This window comes from Erinaceus europaeus, chromosome 17 (assembly GCF_950295315.1).
Source record: "Erinaceus europaeus chromosome 17, mEriEur2.1, whole genome shotgun sequence".
Lineage (NCBI taxonomy): Eukaryota > Metazoa > Chordata > Mammalia > Eulipotyphla > Erinaceidae > Erinaceus > Erinaceus europaeus.
Genome location: NC_080178.1, coordinates 63,459,449 through 63,467,527, shown reverse-complemented (window position 1 = coordinate 63,467,527; position 8,079 = coordinate 63,459,449). Strand labels below are relative to the sequence as shown.

At 43.4% G+C, this 8,079-nt stretch overlaps 1 pseudogene; it reads right to left on the bottom strand.

The window, feature by feature from the left end:
* Positions 1-5,744: 5,744 nt before the first annotated feature.
* Positions 5,745-6,346, bottom strand: LOC103117439 (small ribosomal subunit protein eS17-like; annotated as a pseudogene).
* Between the last annotated feature and the right edge of the window lie 1,733 nt (positions 6,347-8,079).

Here is an 8,079-nt window from a genome sequence, read left to right as displayed (position 1 = left end):
CAGGGCCAAGAAATATTACTATTAGCTGATTCTGGTCCCAATCAATAAAACTCTGTTTTCCTGCAAAAAAAAAAAAAAAAAAAAAAACATGCTCATCTCAATGCTAAAAAGGCATTTGACGGGGGTCAGCGGTAACACAGCAGGGTAAGTGCACATGGCACAAAGCACAAGGACCCCATAAGGATCCTCCTTTGAGCCCTGGCTCCCCACCTGCAGGGAAGTCACTTCACAACCAGTGAAGCAGGTCTGCAGGTGTTTTATCTTTCTCTCCCCCTCTGTCTTCCCCTCATCTCTCCATTTCTCTCTGTCCTATCCAGCAACGACGACATCAATAACAACAACAATAATAACTACAACAATAAAACAACAAGGGCCGCAGCGGGTTAAGCGCAGGTGGCGCTAAGCACAAGGACCCGCATAAGGATCCTGGTTCAAGCCCTGGCTCCCCACCTGCAGGGGTGTCGCTTCACAAGCGGTGAAACAGGTCTGCAGGTGTCTATCTTTCTTTCCCTCTCTCTGTCTTCCCCCTCCCCTCTCCATTTCTCTCTGTCCTATCCAACAACAATGACAACAATAATAACTACAACAATAAAACAACAAGGGCAACAAAAGGGAATAAATAAATAAAAATAAATATTAAAAAAAACAAAAGGGAATGAATAAATAAATATTTAAAAGAAAAAAGGACTGCTACACACTAGTGGGAATGCAAACAGATGCAGCCCCTTTGGAAGACTGTATGGAGAATCCTTAAACAAATAAAAATGAAATTACCTTCTTATCCAGCAGTACCACTCGCAGTCATCTATCTAAAGGACATTAAAACACTAATTTGAGGTGACATATGTACCCTACATTTATAGCTGTATTATTCATAATGGTCAAAGAGTGGAAGCAACCTAAATGCCCATAGACAGATGACTGACTAAATAAATTATGGGATATTTACCTCCATGTAATACTACTCTGGAATCAAAAAAGATGATTTTGTGTCCTTTGGGGCAAAATGGATGAAACTGGAGGTGATTATGCTTAGAGAAATTAATAAGGAGATGAAAAAACGGCTGCCGGATGGTTCTACCAAAATGTGGAAACCAGAGAACTTATAAATATGAAGTTGGGGGAGTTGGGCGGTAGCGCAGCGGGTTAAGCACATATGGCACAAAGCGCAAGGACCAGCGTAAGGATCCCAGTTTGAGCCCCCGGCTCCCCACCTGCAGGAGAGTCGCTTCACAGGCGGTGAAGCAGGTCTGCAGGTGTCTATCTTTCTCTTCCCCTCTCTATCTTCCCCCCTCTCTCCATTTCTCTCTGTCCTATCCAACAACGATGACAACAATAATAACTAGAACAACAATAAAAACAAGGGCAACAAAAGGGAAAATAAATAAATAAAATAAAATAAATATGAAGTTGGGAAGGAAAAAAAATGAGGGGGGCTCAGTCAGTGGTGCACCTGATTAAGTGCACATATTACCAATGTACAAGGACCATGGTTCAAGCCCTGCACCCTACCTCTAGGGAGGATGATTCACAGGTGGTGAAGCAGGTTTGCAGGTGTCTATTTTTCTCCCTCTATATCTCCCTATTCTCTTTCAATTTTCCTCTGTCCTATCAAATAAGATAGAAGGAAAGAAGAAAAGATAAGAGAAGGGAAGGGGAGGGGAGGGAAGGAGAGAAGAGGGAAGACAAAATAGCCACAGGAGTAGTGGATTCATAGAGCTAGCTAGTACTTAGCCCCAGTGATAACCCTGGTGGCAATAAAATAAACAAATAAGAATAAAAAAAAGAAAAGGGGCCAGGTGAACCTGGTTGAACACACTTGTCACACTGCACAAGGACCCAGGTTGGAGCCCCTGATCCCCACCTAGAGGGGGAATGCTTTGCAAGTGGTGTAGCAAGGCTGCAGTGTCTCTCTGTCTCTCTCCCTTTCTATCTCCCTCTTCCCAGTTGATTTCTGGCTGTCTCTATCCAATAATAAAGATAATTAAAAAATTAAAAGAAAAAGCAGAAGCAAACAAATTGTTTATAAAGCTTTGTGAGAACTATGGTGTTTGTCTTTAGGAAGGGTGGGGGCAATGTGCAACTATACACTGTAATCTTAAGATCTCATAGCCCACTATTAATTAAAAAGAAAAAGCCAGCCAACCGGTTAAGTGCACATAGTATGAAGCGAAAATATCTTGGTTCAATCTCCTGGCTCCCTACCTGCAGGGGGTCACTTCACAGTGAAGCAAGTCTGCAAATGTCTATCTTTCTCTCCCCCTCTCTATCTTCCCCTCCCCTCTCAATTTCTTTGTCCTATCCAACAAAAATGGGCAAATAAAAATGACCACCAGGAGCAGTAGATTCATAGTGCAAGAACTGAACCCCCGTGATAACCCTGGAGGGGAAAAAGAATGCCACCACAAGTGTTGTATTTATGTAAGCACTGAGCCACAGTGATAACCCTGGTGGTGGTGGTGGTGGTGATAATGATGATGGCTGAGAGATAACTCACCAGGTAAGTCACATGCCTTCCTATGCACAAGGCCCAGGTTCAAGCTCCAGCACCACGTGGGACTGCCAGAGCACCAAGAGAAGCTCTGGTTCTATTGTGCCTCCCTTTCTGAATTAAAAAGTCAGCCCAGGAGTTGTGAAATTATAATGAAGGAGACCCCAGCTCTGCAAAAACAAATAATGGTAGTCACAACTTTAAACACCAAGTGGGGCCAATACCCTCATTTTCACTGCCTCCTCAAATATTTCCTCTTGGTCATTCAACACTCATTCAGTCTGATTCATTCTTGAAACTCAAGTAAAAGTGCTACCGTCCCTAGAACATTTAGGCCCATACTTTTTTTTTTCCTTTTTCTTATTTTTTAATTTATTGTCACCAGGATTATTACTGGGGCTTAGTGTCAGCATTATAAGTCCACCACTCCTAGCAGCCATTTTTTTCCTCTTTTTTTTTTTCTTTTAAAATTTTATTTGAGCGAGTCGAGCTGTAGTGCAGCGGGCTAAGCACAGGTGGCGCAAAGCACAAAGACCGGCATAAGGATCCCGGTTCGAACCCCGGCTCCCCACCTGCAGGGGAGTCGCTTCACAGGCGGTGAAGCAGGTCTGCAGGTGTCTATCTTTCTCTCCTCCTCTCTGTCTTCCCCTCCCTCTCTCCATTTCTCTCTGTCCTATCCAACAACAACAACAACAATAATAACTACAACAATAAAACAACAAGGGCAACAAAAGGGAAAAAATAAATAAAATAAATATTAAAAAAAAATTTTAAAAAATTTTATTTGATAGGACAGAAAGAAATTAAGAGGGGGCGGGTAAAACAGAGGAGAAAGATATCTGAGACTTGCTTCAGCATTTGTGAAGCTTCCCCTTGTAGTTGAGGAGTCAGGGCTTGAACCTTGGTCCTTGTGCATGGTAACATGTGTGCACTACCACCTAGACCCTTCTTATATCTGAATTCTTACAGCAGAGGTTTTTCTTTTTCTTTTTTTTAAAGATTTTTTATTGATTGATTGATGAGAAAGATAGGAGGAGAGAAAGAACCAGACATCACTCTGGTACATGTGCTGCCAGGGCTTGAATTCAGGACCTCATGCCTGAGAGACCAGCACTTTATCCACTGCGCCGCCTCCCAGACCACTTTTTTTCTTTTAGAATTTTTATTTTTATTTATTTATTCGTTCCCTTTTGTTGCCCTTGTTGTTTTATTGTTGTAGTTATTATTGTAGTTAGTGATGTCGTCGTTGTTGGATAGGACAGAGAGAAATGGAGAGAGGAAGGGAAGACAGAGACGGAGAGAAAGACACCTGCAGACCTGCCTCACTGCTTGTGAAGCGAATCCCCTGCAGGTAGGGAGCCAGAGGCTCGAACCGGTATCCTTCCTCCGGTCCTTGCGCTTTGCTCCACCTGCACTTAACCTGCTGCGTTACCGCCGGACTCCCAGACACATAGCAGAGGTTTTTCAACTACAGTCCAGATCACTGTAAGAAGGAGAAAGGAGAAAGAAGGAGCAAGACTGTTGTAAAGAGTATGTAAAGCTCTGTTTTACACAAAGCATTGTCTACAGACTGGATAAAAACACATATTCTTTTTTTTTTTAATTTTTTAAAAATATTTATTTACTCCTTTTTGTTGCCCTTGTTGTATTGTTGTAATAATTAATGTCATTGTTGGATAGGTCAGAGAGAAATGGAGAAAGGAGGGGAAGACAGAGAGGGGGAGAGAAAGATAGACACCTGCAGACCTGCTTCACCACTTTTGAAGCGACTCCCCTGCAGGTGGGGAGCCAGGGGCTCGAACCGGAATCCTTAAGCCAATTCTTGCGCTTTGTGCCATGTGCGCTTAACCCACTGCGCTACCGCCCGACTCCCTAAAAACACATATTCTTTAACACTAAATTTCAGGTGTACATCACTAAAAACAACAGTGCTATCCTTTACCACACTGTGGTCCCCTTTTCCCAACTTTGTTCCTTTTCCCTTCTTTTTTTTTTAAAGATTTTATTTATTTATTTATTTATTTATGAGAAAGATAGGGGAGAGAGAGAAAGAACTAGACATCACTCTGGTACATGTGCTGCCAGGGATTGAACTCAGGACCTCATGCTTGAGAGTCAAGTGCCTTAGCCACTGTGCCACCTCCTGGACCACTACTCTTCCCTTCTAAACACTCTTTGGTCTTATAGTATAAAAATCTGATTTATAAATAAATTCTACACTTTAAAGAAATTTCCCTTCATTTATGTCTTGCTCTCCTAGTATATGGAGTATGATTTCAGATTATCTCTGATTTAGAATCATTCCTGCCTTCAATAACAATAATTTATATTTTATATGCACTATTCCTTGGTGTTCTGGATAAATACCTGAACATTCATGCTCTGCTCACCCTCCCACTGAAGGAAGGTCAGGTTGTATTGATTAGAAGTTAATCTGATCCACAGTCCTGCTGCAAACACTTCAGCTTCAAACCCCATTGAATTCTCATTACACTCATCCCTCACAGCTAGCTTCTTCTTCTAGCGTTTGCCCTTCTTCCATAGCCAGTCAACAGCGTCAGGTTGAGCCTGATGTAAAGTTTCGAGATCTCCTTTGAATCTGGAAAGGTGGCAGTCGTTGACTATGTGTGTCATAGTCTGTCTGTAGCCGCAGGGGCAGCTAGCTCACTTTGCCTGAATACATATGGCATTATCTTTTTCAAATTGTTTCATTTCTATGTTATTCATTAGCCTTAAAATCCAAGCACCATTCTCCCTCTCCCTCAAATAAATAAATTATAGCACCTCTACTAACCTTTTCTGAGAGTAAGTACATACAACATGTTGGCTATGTGACAGACAAGTTCCTTCCCCTCTCTGAGTGTTGACTACATGTCTTCTTGTAAACCTCTTCCAGCTCTTCCTCTTTTTTTTGCCTCCAGGGTTATTGCTGGGGCTCAGGGCCTGCATCATGAATCCACTGCTCCTGGAGGCCATTCCCCGCCCCCTTGTTACCCTTGTTGTTGTAGCCTTGTTGTGGTTATTATTGTTATTGTTAATGTCGTTCGTTGTTGGATAGGACAGAAGAAATGGAGAGAGGAGGGGAAGGCAGAGAGAGGGAGAGAAAGATAGACACCTGCAGACCTGCTTCACGCTAGAAGAAGAACTGCCTGTGAAGCGACTCCCCTGCAGGTGGGGAGCTGGGGGCTCCAACCAGGATCCTTCCGCGGATCTTTGCACTTTAGGCCAAGTGTGTTTAATCCGCTGCGCTACCGCCCTCCCCCTCCCTTCCTCGTTTTTTCCACTATGATGGTAAGTAACCAAAATTAGAGGGGTCTGGCCTGTCCACACCTAATAAGGCACATATTCTACAAGATGAGCTAGCTCTAGCCCTTGATTTTGTTGTTATTGTCTGTGGTTTATTGAAAACACGAGGGCACAGCAGAGGCTCACACGGCTCCACGCAGCGTCTTGAAGTTCATCCCCACTGTAGGCTGTGTGACCTGCAGGTTGGACAGGCTGCAGAAATCCAGCAGCTTCAGCATCTCCTTTGTGTCGGGGTCGACTTCGATGATCTCCTGGTCCAGGGCTGAGACCTCGGGCACATAGTTGTCCCTGCGCTCCTTCTCCTCCGCCTGCAGCTTGTTGGAGATGCCGTGCACCTCGCACCTCTGGATGCGCTTCATGAGGTGCGTGCGTGACGTAGCCCGCGATCTTGTTGCGAAGCTTTTTCCTGGGGATGATGGCGAACTCCTTCTACACGCGCTTGTTGGTGTGGAAGTCGTTGCCCAGGCGCATGTAGTACTTCTCGATGATCACCCGCGCACTGCCTTCTTCACCGTCTTCGTGCGGACGCGGCCCATGTTGGCGGTCCCGGGAAAACCCCTTGATTTTTTTTTTTTTTTTTTTTTTTTTTTTTACCAGAGCACTGCTCAGCTCAGGTTTGTGGTGGTGCAGGGGATTGAACCTGGGACTTTAGAGCCTCAGGCATGAGAGTCTCTTTGCATAGCCACTATGCTATCTACCCCTGCCAACCCCTTGATTTTTTTAAAAATTTTTTTATTAATTTTTATCTTTGAGAGAGATGCAGAGAGAGAGATTGAGAGAGAGAGAGAGAGAGAGAGGGAGAGAAACACCAGAGCACTGCTCAGCTCAGGCTTATGGTGGTGCGGGGGATTGAACCTGGGACTTAGGAACCTCAGGCATGAGAGTCTGTTTGCATAACCATTATGCTGTCTCCCCCGCCCAGTTCCCTTGATTTTTTTTAACACGCATTTGGTTCGAGATATATTCTATTCTATTTATTTATTTATAAGATAGAGGCAGCTAGAAATGGAGAGGGAAGGACGTGATAGAGAGGGAGAGACACAAAAACCACCTGCAATACTTCTTCAACACTCGCAAAGTTTTTCCTCTGCAGGTGGGGACTAGGGCTTGAACCCAGGTCATTGCACATTGTAATATGTGTGCGCAACCAGGTACACCACCAACTGGACCCTCAAGATATACTCTTTTTTTTTCCTGCTTCACCACTTGTGAAGCAGACTGGGGCTCCAACCAGGATCCTTGCACAGGTCCTGTGCTTCATGCCATGTGCACTTAACCTGCTGAGCTACCACCCGGCCCTTTCAAGATGTACTTTTTGCCATCAATTTTATAAGAAAGATTTGATTCACTAATTACATTTTACCTTTTAATTTTTACTGATTGTTTCAGTCATTATGAAGCTCCTAGTCATTATTTCTACCAAATTCACCTTTTCCTGTAAGTAATTTGAGCCATTGTTAGTTTTATTTTGTTTTGCTTATTTCTACCAAGTGGAATTTTCCCGCTAGTCAACTTTGCAATGTTCAGTGCTACTAATAAAGACAGGATTATTCAGTTTGCTTTTCCATGCATAATAAAACCTTATCACATGTAGCTTTAGCCATTGTCTGTTTTATTTTGTGTTAGTTATTTCTACCATGTTTAATTTTTTCCTGCAACTCAACCAAAACGAAATCAGGGCAAAATGACTGTTAAATACTCTCTTTTGTATGATACTATCTGATTTGCTCAGACTGCAAAATGGTTTTGTTCCAGCTATGTTAACAATACTGTGCTGAGTACTTTCTTTCTCTAAGAACATTTTTTTCAGTAACCTTGGCACACTTATGTTCATTGCAATATTCTTTTAAGACTTGCAAAAGGGCTGGGGAGACAGCTTAATGGTTATGAAAGTGATTTTTATACCTGAAACTCTGAGGTTCCAGGTTCAATCCCCAGTACCACCATAAGCCAGAGAAGAGCAGTGCTTTGGAAAAAGGGGGGGAAAAAGGCAAGAGAATGGACATAAGCGTTGGGGAGCCAACATAATTATTCTGCAAACAACTTTCATGCCTGACCCTCCAAGGTTCAATTTCAGGCAGTACTATAAACCAAAACTGAGAGGTGCTCTGGAAAAGAAAGGAAAAGATGTCTATTAATGGGAGCTGGGCGGTGGCGCAAAGCGCAAGAACCAGCGAAAGGATTCCGGTTCAAGCCCTGGCTCCTCACCTGCAGGAGAGTCACTTCACAGGTGGTGAAGCAGGTCTGTAGGTGTCTGTCTTTCTCTCCCCCTCTCTGTCTTC